This window comes from Branchiostoma lanceolatum, chromosome 3, assembly GCF_035083965.1.
Source record: "Branchiostoma lanceolatum isolate klBraLanc5 chromosome 3, klBraLanc5.hap2, whole genome shotgun sequence".
Lineage (NCBI taxonomy): Eukaryota > Metazoa > Chordata > Leptocardii > Amphioxiformes > Branchiostomatidae > Branchiostoma > Branchiostoma lanceolatum.
Genome location: NC_089724.1, coordinates 33,292,195 through 33,304,045, shown reverse-complemented (window position 1 = coordinate 33,304,045; position 11,851 = coordinate 33,292,195). Strand labels below are relative to the sequence as shown.

At 35.9% G+C, this 11,851-nt stretch overlaps 2 long non-coding RNA genes across 2 annotated transcripts; both read right to left on the bottom strand.

The window, feature by feature from the left end:
• Positions 1 to 4,178: 4,178 nt before the first annotated feature.
• On the bottom strand, positions 4,179 to 6,490 carry LOC136429364 (uncharacterized). Its single transcript, XR_010754754.1, has 2 exons — positions 6,179 to 6,490; positions 4,179 to 5,119 (listed from the first exon to the last, which is right to left on the bottom strand). It is a non-coding gene; the product is annotated as an uncharacterized lncRNA (long non-coding RNA).
• Positions 6,491 to 10,112: 3,622 nt separating this feature from the next.
• Positions 10,113 to 11,820, bottom strand: LOC136431494 (uncharacterized). Its single transcript, XR_010755075.1, has 2 exons — positions 11,332 to 11,820; positions 10,113 to 11,104 (listed from the first exon to the last, which is right to left on the bottom strand). It is a non-coding gene; the product is annotated as an uncharacterized lncRNA (long non-coding RNA).
• Positions 11,821 to 11,851: the final 31 nt, after the last annotated feature.

Sequence of the window (11,851 nt, the reverse complement as noted above, 5' to 3'; positions counted from 1 at the left end):
CATTCTCGTCTCGTCAGTTATCTCCTTAGACGTGTATAAGCTGGCTTTCTTATTGTTCTTTAAGAGAGCCTTGTTAACTGAGCAGCTAACTTTCCTCTGGACTAAGGAAGGAAATGGAACAATAGGACGCAAGGGAATACTTTTGATTTGCATATTTGGCCACTTATATTTCTATTAAAACTTAAAATTCATTTTGTTGAATTTGGCTCTATAGAGAATACTTGAAAATGTAGTCCTTTGGTTCATACCCATCGAAATCATATGTATTTTGGATGAAAATTGCGTGGTGTAATTGCTTAATAACTTGCACATATCTTCGTTTGAACGAACCAATATTTGATTTTGCACTGATAGAAAGGAATGCTTTTTAGAAATATAGCAATTTTGTTTATTCTGAACTAAATCAGAAAAATTTCATGCAAAAAAAATTGCGACTGCGCAGTTAAATCAAAGAGGTTCCGGTGCTGACGTGGCCCTTGCGGAAAATAGCGGCCATCTTTTTTATCTCTTTATGATCTTAATGTGACAATATGGTTGGCTCATTCATTTGTCAGTGAACTCCTTAAAATCTACTTAAGGATGTTAAAGACGATTTACCTTTTGCAGTTTTCTTTATGATCTCCTAGGTCTGCCAATGATCTTTTATCATTTTTCAATTTGTTTTAAAGATCTTTCATCATTGTTCAAGGACTTCTAATGATCTTTCATTATTCTTCAAGGTGTTCTAATGATCTTTTATCATTCTTCAATGTGTTCTATGATCTTTCATCATTCTGCAAGGTCTTCTAATGATCTTTCATTATTCTTCAATGTGTTCTAATGATTTTTCATCATTAATATTCTTCAAGGTGTTCTAATGATCTTTCATCATTCTTCAATGTGTTCTAATGATCTTTCATTATTCTTCAAGTTGATCTTTGATCATTCTTCAAGGTGTTCTAATGATCTTTCATTATTCTTCAATGTGTTCTAATGATTTTTTATCATTAACATTCTTCAATGTGTTCTTCTGATCTTTCATCATTCTTCAAGGTGTTGTAATTATCTTTCATTATTCTTCAAGGTCTTATAATGATCTTTTATCATTCGTCAATGTATTCTTATGATTTCACATCATTTTTCAAGGTGTTCTAATGATCTTTTATCATTCGTCAATGTGTTCTTATGATCTTGAATCATTCTTCAATGTGTTCTAATGATCTTTCATCATTCTTCAAGGTGTTCTAATGAATATCCATCATTTTTCAATGTGTTCTAATGATGTTTCATTATTCTTCAAGGTGTTCTAATGATCTTTCATCATTCTTCAATGCGTTCTAATGATCTTTCATCATTCTTCAATGTGTTCTAATTATCTTTCATCATTCTCCAATGTGTTCTAATGATTTTTCATCATTCTGCAATGTGTTCTTATGATCTTTCATCATTCTTCAAGGTGTTCTAATGATCTTTCATCATCCTTCAAGGTCTCCCAGGCCAATGATCTTTCATCAATCTTCAATGTGTTAAAATGATCTTTCACCATTCTTTGAGGTGTTATAACGATATTTCAATAATCTGCAAGGTCTTTCTGAGGTCTTCTAATAATTTTTCATAATTTTTAGATACTCATCGGGTGGCCATCTGTTTTTGTCCTGTAGAAATGTGGCCTTTAACACAACCTATTATATGATGTCCTCTCCCCTCTTAATAGAATGCGTTTCGTTCCAAACCATAGTTTGACAAGTACAATAGCTTTGAACATACAGTTAGGCAGAAAAAAGCATCATCTGAATACTTACTAGACCTATAAGTGATGTTTGTCTTCAAGCAAAGTAATGTACAATATTTTGTATAGATGTATAAAAGCAATATGCTTACAAATATATCATATAAACTCACTTAGTTACAATATAAAGACAACTCTTTTCATGTGAATTTATGTTTAGCTTTGCTTGTTACTTTACCTGAATATGGCACTCTTGATTTTTTCCCTTGCTATAGATATACAATTCAATTTCAGTATGATTTTTTTAAATCTTGTGTTTTAATGGCCTGGTTTTATGAAGTGCTTTTTTAAGCTACGAAACCAGTTTTATTCAAATAAGTAAACTCCGAAGGGGTGGCTCCGGTGCTTGTATGCTTGTATACTTTAGACCTGTATCACATGACATGCCAAAAGCGTCCTTTTGTAGGTGCATACGTAGCTGGAAAGTCCCTGTGCTATACACTGGAATACTCTACCTGGGAATTCCCCTTCGTAATCGGTACGTGAACGCGTTCTATCTTATGTATTGTGGAGGGGAGGGGGTATAGAGTGTCGTTACGCAATGCTGTTTGAATTTGTGAAATAACCGACTGACTCCATCTTGAAAAAATGGAGGGCGTACAGCTCAATGTGGGGCCCGTAGAGGGGGGTACACCAAGACTAAATGTTTGCTATTTGAGTGTAAGCGTGTGTGACTCAGACCAAAACGGATGGCAAAGTAATTGTCATAACTTTAAGATCTTTTAACAGTAGACACAATTATTGATAACTGATTGTAGTTTGGTAGGTCGCCTTCTGACGCTTTAAACTCTGCGTTAAAACGAAACATTTGAAGTAAAACGACCACACCCAAATGGATTAGACTGGGCGTAAAACTAGCCTGGGAGCACCCTGTCCACTTGGGTCGTAACAACTACCATTGCCAAATCCAGTATTTGCCTATATATAGTGAAATCCTTACTTATAGTGACATTAAGACTTATTATTATTATTATAGCAATGACAGGTGTGTTTGTGTTTAAAAAGAACATTTCAATGTCATTCAAAGGTAACCACATAATATATGTGTGCCTATCCACCTCTTGTAATCAAATAGTCTGGCTCGAAATTTGTTGATAAAGGATTGTAATAGAGCCTTACGTGTCTTACATTAACTTGCATCACTTTCTGCGTTATTATCAGTAACACTTTCTATGCAATGAACAAAAGTTTACTGCGTAGTTTCAGGAAAAGACCTATTGCCGTAGACCTAGTAAAAACAGGCCTACCCAGGCGCCATGACGAACAATGAATGGACACTAACATGCACGGAAATATCAAACAATGTTGCTATCACTTTTTGAATGTTTCTCTTGCCATTTTGTTAGATATTCAGGGCCATTTCGATGATTTTATTGTCTAACGTGCCGTATGGTTTCGTGCAGTCGTTTTTCTCACCCGTCGTCCCATGCTATGCCGTCCGGCCCAATATACAAATATGCAAGTAAAGTTTTGTAACTACATTCTGTGTAGGCTTTATAAAGATTCCTTTTGCCTATCAGGAGAAAGATTGGACAGGGAGATTGAGAATTTACACTCGGCCTTGTTTTCACTATGTTGTCGAATTTTGTGGCGTATTCACGATCTATGATTGATCTAACAAAGTGAGCAATGTCTTTACAATTTAGTGTTTCCTTTTTCGACATTCACTCTCTCTAATATTGTTTATTATAAATAGCACGCAAAAGTAGGCCTTATCTTACACTGCAGACATGAAAAACATGTTGAGAATTCGCGCGACTAGTACTATATATGCGTACATGTTCATCTATTTAACGTAACTCTATCAGGGTATATGATTCCGCCACCCTGAAAAGATACGCCCAAACAGATCTGCAACACAACGTCCAGAGTTTCATGCATTCCTGTATATCTAAACTGTGCATACCTGGGGGTGCTGCACTAGAGATGTCCCAAACCTACTGTTTTCCAAAGTGGTGGATTTGTGTAACCTGGCGGAATAATGTTAATGGAGGTTATAGCATGTCCTAACTTTCAAAAGTGTCAACTGCTATCATTCGAAATTTTAAGATACAGAGCTTCCCATTGTTAACATTCTTTTGTATAGGACAACACATTTGGAAACGTTTTCATGGACGATTTCTCAAAAGAGTATTTGTAATATTATATATGATGTCTGGTTCAAATTTTGTTTTCCATACATAGCAGTGGTTGATAGTTCTGTTTCCTGTGGATATTTTCTAAAAACACGGCCTTGTGTATTCAATACAAAACTGAGGCAATAATTATAGCATTATATACATATACAGCTTTAAAATTCTACCCTAACCAGATTTAAGCAGTTTTCACAAACTATTTAGGGTATGTATAGGTAATGTCTTAACCCATGTACACTTGAATAGAGAATGAATAAACAACATGACGACTTAAGTGTATGAATCAAAAACAATGTATTTATTGTAACCGTCATAGAACATTACATTTGATCTTTTTAAGATACATTGCAAAATGACCATAAAAAAACTGCCGTTTTTCAGCGATCGAATAACGCTTCAAATTACTGTTATTTTTCTATAGTTGAACATAATACAAAACAAAGTGAATACAAGTGAGTTCTGTAGTTGTAATGCTAAAGGTCTAAGGTGAAAACTGTAGCATTTAGTATTAGGAAATCAAACTATACAACTTACATGTTCAGTTTTGAAACAAGCTAAGAAGTTGTTTATCATATAACCATGTGTAAAATTAGCATGAAAGTTCATCTGAGTTGGTACATTACACGATGAGAAAATTACTGTGAGTCAATTCTTTGAGATGGAGAACAGTTCAAATTCTCGTCATGTTTATAATGTTATCTTATCGGAGAAGATGTTGATATTTCACTGATATATATTCCACTCTCTACTGTTGGCCAGCCCCTAGAATCACCAATGGGTCACTTGTATGCTCGAGCTTCATACGCTGACAGGGAAGACAGTTTTTTTAATGATTCGTGGTATAATATATGACCTTCAAATTATATTCAGGTAACTGTAATTATACGTTCAGTTGAAACAACGTTTCTGAGGCTTGAGCTACAGTTCTGTTTTCTTCATTTAGTGTGTAGTAGGCTGTTTTCTTCATCAGTTCTGTTGTATTGAGTTGTTTCTTTGTTCCCATCACAAGGTTCCAGTAGTTTTCCTCTGTTGTTTGATGTTCAGGTGTATGTTTGTTTTACTTGCTGTTTTTTCCATTTGTATGTTGTCTTCACATCACTGTTGTGGGGTCATGTTGTGTTGTTGTGCTGTTGTTCCCATCCTTAGGCTCCATTCGTTGCTCTCTGTTGTTTGATGTTCAGGTGTTTAACAGGAGTTTGAAGCGTGTCTCCTTCATCTAGAAAAAATAGAAGAAAACATGATTTTAAATGATGCAAGGAATTTCGTGTTGTTTCTTTTTTTCGACATATTTTCCTCAAACACTTGATACAAATAGGTGGTCCATTTCTTAACTAACGTCCTAGATATCCTTCCAAACATGGACCCCAACATCTACTATTTCTTGTCTATACTATATGTTTTCAAGAAAAAGAAAGGGATGTGTATCAGCATTTAGTCAATGAAGTTAGTGAAGAAAGTAGTTCTAGGAAAGATACACGTTAGTTTGACTATGATGAAATGTCTATAAGTTAGAATACTTCAATTTTAGTTTGTCTCTTGCACATATTTCATCATGATAGGTAGAAGCTAGTATACTGATATAGGTTACTAGTATCTAGGGTGAAATCGTTAAGAATAATATATTGTTTAAGGGCTAGGGGTCATTTGAACTGTTTATATTAGCTCTCCTTGCGATTGTGTTGAGAATTTTATTTGATTAGCTGTTTAAGGAGTTTAAGGAGCTCTCATAGGATAAGTCCTCCAATTCTCCCTAGACAGTTTTCAATTTCATACGAATATGAATATAGAGCATTCAATTTAGACATGTTCTTGACGTTACAATGTTCGTAAATCTAAAATTCAATGAATCTATATAAAGGGTATGATCTTATTAAATCTTGGAATGGTCTTGAAAAGCTTAGGATAGCGTTTTTACTCTCAAGATATTTGGGGAGGGGGGCACCATTCGGATACAGGACTATCAAATGATTTCTTTCTTGCTGATCAACAAGGAACAGCAACAAAACTTAATTAATTTGTACAAATTTATGGTGATAACAATAAAAGTCGTAAAGATTTTCTGTTACTGGAATTTAAAATAATTTCATTGGTCGTCTTTTGGATCCGCAGTTCTCGCCGTTCATACCGAATGATATATGGTCAATGGTTTCCTCAAATATTTTCTAAAGGAAAACAGAGTTGTCGTAGATTTCAGTCCAATTTGTGGGGTTTATTTGCGGTGTAAATTTAGCATTTTATATTCCAACCAAGCACCAAAAATACGTTTCGTATTTACCTTCTACATTACAGCACATTTCCACCCTTGGGCTGTGGAGCCCCTGTTGTCGTTCGCAGATCGCTTTTCCCTTCCGTCGGTCCCATCGGATTTGTTTCCTTGCGATCCCGAGCCCTTCTTCTTATTTCCACCACCCTTTTTATCGTCTGCCATTCTTATTATTTGTCTCTTTGATAATCTTATTGTCTCTTTGATAATCTTGATATTCTTCAAGAAAAACGTTTCGAGGTTCACCCAGAAGCAACAGTTCCCCTGGACTAAGAGAAACGAAATAGCAGGGACGTCACGATGTATTGGGAAATACAAAAAGGGGATGACCACAGGAAAAGACAGGGGTAATTTGCATACCCGACCAGACATATCTTTATCAAAACTACGAAATGTTATTCTAATTTTGTCTTTACAAAGAATTTTTTTGTTTAAAAAATGAAGTCATTTGCTTGATTCCTATTGAAATAATAGTTATTCGACGTCGAAAGATCACAACACAATTTGAGGCCATTGCGTAACGCCCCGAACCCGCAATATTTTTGAGCGAAATATTATTTTTATTTTCACTTATGGAAAAGAGTATTTTTTTCTAAAAACCGAACATTAATGTTTATCTTCATCTTTATCGAAATGATAATCGTTTTATGTGGAAATGGTGAATTGTGACTGCGCGGTCGACTCTGGCTGCTTCCTGGTGACGTGGCTATTTCCAGAATTTTCTGTGGCGGCCATCTTTTCGTTTTCAGCACACTCCACATTCTAAGCCGTATCTTGAACTTATAATCATACGATTTTTGTTCGTAAATATTCTTACAAGACTAAAAGACGCATCTTTAACGTTTTGGATCGTAGAAATTCCCGTGTTATTAACTAAAGATTAGTTTCTGAAATCGGCGGTGCTATTTTTATATCAAGACCAACACACATAACGGCTAAACGTTCGTTTCTTGCAAGATCCTACAAAATAGTTAGCCCCGTGGCAACCGTTTCAACTTGATTCGAGTAATTTGAGAATTGTCTATATAGATTAAAACTTATATACATCAATACTGCAAAATTGTGACTATTCTTTAAGTCTCATTTAGGACTATCCCTATATATGATCATCGATATATGATTCAATTTTTGTGTCACCCTTCTGTGATAAAAACACAATAGTTTATAAACTAACAATAAGAACAGAACAGGGATATAAAATAACTAATATTATATTCGGCATCTTTATTAAGAGAATAGTGAAATGTACTACACCAGAAACAGTTTGCATCATGTAATTCAAAGGTTAGGTAAAACTATAAAGCAATAGACTTAAGTGTATTATGAAAAGTCACACATCAATCAATCTATACGTGATAAATTCAATGTCTGTAGCAAGATACCGGCATCAGTTTACACATATTTTACATTGTGTCTTTTCAAGATTTTTCCTGCCAAACATCAAATCCCTCTTCACAAAAAAACAGGACATTTCTTGTCTTTTACAGTATATAAAAACACTGTGATAAATTCTATGTCTGTAGCAAGATAATGGCATCAGTTAACACATCTTTTACATTGTGTCTTTTCAAGATTTTTCCTGCCAAACATCAAATCTCTCTTCACACAAAAAAACAACTCATTTCTTGTCTTTTTCACTACATAAAAACACTGTGATAAATTCAATGTCTGTAGCAAGATAATGGCATCAGTTTACACATCTTTCACATTATGTCTTTTCAATTTTTTTTCCTGCCAAACGTCATATCTCTCCTCACACACAAAAAACAGCTCATTTCTTGTCTTCTTCACTACATCAAAACACAAGCATATTTCCCACACATATGTATACTGCAAGTACACACAAACAAATACCAATTAGCGACTCTTATGTCAGCAAAAATAGGCCATATTTTAGATTTCGGACTCAATAAAAGTCTTCATTGTATATGGCCTTCTGTTACGCAAAAGCTGGGTACGTAGTACTAAATATGTACTAAACGCATGTAGTAGCGTGTTATCGTAACATAGCACTGTGTTTCCTTTTGATACTTTTACTTTGGGAAATCAGGAATATCATGTGGTAATGTTATAAATGGATATTAGACCTCAACACACTAAAATTTCAATAAGGGCTTTCAATGTGCAATACTTGATATAATGTCTTCATAATTATGTAGATACCAGTATCAGGAGAGAGCTGTAGGTAGTATATAGAATTTGTTTTCAATTAGACATATGCTTCCAAACTTTTTGCTGCATTTAAAAGTAAGTCTCTTCTATAGATGATAGTGTCCAGTGCGGTGATGATCTTGGTTGTCATGTCGTATCAATTCTGGTTCCCGTCAGTTAAAAGTTGAAATGCCCCACGTCTAGGTCTCGTCATCAGAATGGCGGTGGCGGGTTTTGTGACTCCGTCATCTAAAAAGAACACATATAAACCATAAATCATGATTTATTCTGCGACTTTAAAGTTATTGTATTTCAAAGAGATCGTCTGAATACATTTTAGAGGAATTGTTTGTTAAGATGTGGGACCGTGTGGCGTAACGGCATGGTGTTCGGCCCAGAACCCAGCGGTCCCGGGCTCAAATCCCCTGACGCCACCGATGTTGTGCCCTTTGGAAAGGCACTTTACACGACTTTCCTCGCTCCGCCCAGGTGAAGAAATGGGTGTATTGTTCTCTTTACGTGGCACTGTCGAAAAAGTTATAAAAACTTGAGTGCAGTGCCACGTCGTCTTTGTCTGTCCAAAAACGACGTAAAACAACATCAACAACAACAAAAATGTGGGACCAAGTTTTTGATGACCTGTGTTTCACCTGCTATGAAATGGCGCACAACCATTCCTCCGAGCTTGGGTTGTTAGACTGCGTCCCTCCGCCACCAGACTTGGTTCCCTGCGTCGTGGACCCCGTGCTTGAGTTTGGGCCTGTCCCACCGCCACCAGAGCCCGAAGACTTGGTTCCTTGTGGCATTCTCGTCGGTTATCGCCTTAGGCGTGGATAAGCTGGTTTTCTTAATCTGATTTAAGAGAGCCTTGTCACTTAGCAGGTAAAATCCCAATGGACCAAAGTAAGAAATAGAACAATGGCACGCGACGAAAAAAGCCTAAGGGGAAAATTTGCGACTGCGCAGTCAAATCAAAGAGGTTGATTTCTGGTGTTGAAATCGCCTTTGGTGAAATCTAACCTGTAGTGGCCATCTTTTTTCATAGTACTTCCTGTCATATTTTTACATTTGGCAGCATATCTTGAACTTATGGTCGCACGATTTCTGTTTGTAAATATTTTTGAAAGATCATACGACGTATCTTCAATGATCTAGATCATAGAAATACCTGCATAACACAAGCTTCTATGAACGGCAAGGCGTGTGCAACAGTGAGGGAAAGGCCAATCGTACATTGTGGTACTACAGATAGGTGACTTGTGGTTGTACGCTTGGATATAATACCTTCGTGGCAATCGTTTCACCTGGAATCAGGTACTGTGACATTGCACATGTTTTGTTTTGTCTGGAAATAGTACATGCAAAATCGCTCTCAGTCTACCCTAGACACTAGTGTAAGTATCTTGACATTTTTGTCATTTTGAATCGTTTTTTCTTTGTTTGTATTGAATACTCCTTAACACTAGGTTTGTACTAAACAATAAATACTAACTAAATATCCGAACAGATTTATTTGATCCACCCACATCAAACTATCATTTGCCTAAGCATCCATATACAATTTTCATATCAAACTAGCATATCAACAAAAATCCGATTAACTGTATGAACAAATGCTGTTGATATTGTAAAAACAACATCATATTTTAGATAAATTAATATTTAACAGTTACTAATACTTCTTTCAACGTGTCCATAAGAAAAAGTTAACTTATTTCACCAGAAACTATTTACGTTTATTTTGACATCTTATAAGTCAAAGCTTTCTGTAAAGCAATAAAGCAATAGACATAAATTGGCTTTGAAAGATTTATTGAAAACCGAATAGCACGCAATCTATGTGTAATCATTTCTATGCACTACATAAAGACAGTAGTTTTTTTTTTAAATTTTATTCGAACATTCATAAGTACATAACATAACAACATACGCATTTACAATTCCACAAATAAACACAGTTACATATTGTTGCAGGGGCCATTCCCACTGGCTTTTCTTTCGCTAGGGTGTGCTCCCTAGTTACATATATCTACAGGGGTCATTCCCACTGGCTTTTTTGGCTAGGGTGTGCTCCCTAGGACTTTAGTTTTTACATGTTTCGCATTGTGTATTTTCTACATTTTTTTTACACGAAAAAAGTAATTATCTTGTCTTCTTCACACCAGCAAAACACAAGACAGTATACATCTAGTTACCGACCAATATCTATGCTTAAACTACACACAAACAAACACCATTTAGCGACCCTTATGTCAGCAAAAGGAGACCATACTGCAGATTTCGGACTCGTGTCAAGTCGTCATTGTTCATGGTCTGTTTAGCAAAAGCAATGAATATTGTGCCATGCTATAATCAGCGTATGTAGTAATGAATATGATCTTAATCTCCGACAAAACAGCATAAAACATCAACACTACATAAGCAGTAGCAGCTATGGGACTTGGTGTTCATAATCATAGTTGAGGGTGTTGAATGTGAGACGGCCTCTTATGTAATTATAGATGTTGGTAGACTGATCTCAGAAGAACAAGTGTTCTGTAGTATTGTCTGCTAGAATGTTGCTGTATGAATATCTTCATGAGAACAGTCGTGCGTTTGAAGCCAGTTTATCGTTGTAGTTTATCCACTGCTTTTGGACGAGGTAGGTGGCTTGACCGACGGATATATGTCCAGTCTTCTGTGTTGTTTTTCCCCCGTTTTGTCCAAGTCTCGTTGTTGTAGCTCGTCCATGTTGAGATTTAAGCAAAACACCACGCGTTAGCGCTACTCCATACGCGTAGCTGTCATCTGCAGAGAATAGAAAATAAAAAGATAATCATATATCAATGGTTAAGAATCGTTTGTCGGAAACCTTTGAATTCATACACACTATCGAGACAACGCAATTTTTCGCTATTTCTTTTTTGTACAGTTGTATCTGAATTACATTCAGTCATTTTTTTTTGCATCGGCATAAATGTTGCTAAAAATGAACTGAAATACAAAAAAAAAAATAAGAAAAGAATTCAAATTACATTGTATGTCCAGGTACTTCATAAGATGACACACTTGGACCCTTGACAGCTCGATCCACGGGAATAATTCCCGCCGTCGCAGCTACCACCGCCGCCGCCAGACGACTTGCACGCTTGTACAGTGCAAGCGATAATGACAACAAGAACCACAAAAGCACCAACTCCTATCAAGATGCTTGGCACAAGACCGATTTCTACGGCCATGATTTCAAATTTGAGCTGTTTTATCCGTAGAACAAAAAGGGTTTGCGACGTCTTAGTAATGTTCCGTGTCTGAAAAGACCTTCTTCTTTTCAATCCAAGACGAAGTGCGTTTTTCGATTGCAACATCGCCTTTTATTCATTTTCTTTGGGTATTTCCCAAGAAGAGCAATTTCATTGGTCGACTGACGCACATTACATCATTTCTACGCATTCTTGGTCAATGAAGTAACTTATGACTCATTGTTTATGAAACTAAGAATCCTTTTTTTGCGAATATATTAGAAATCTAATGTTTTCTAAAATTTTGAGAATGCCT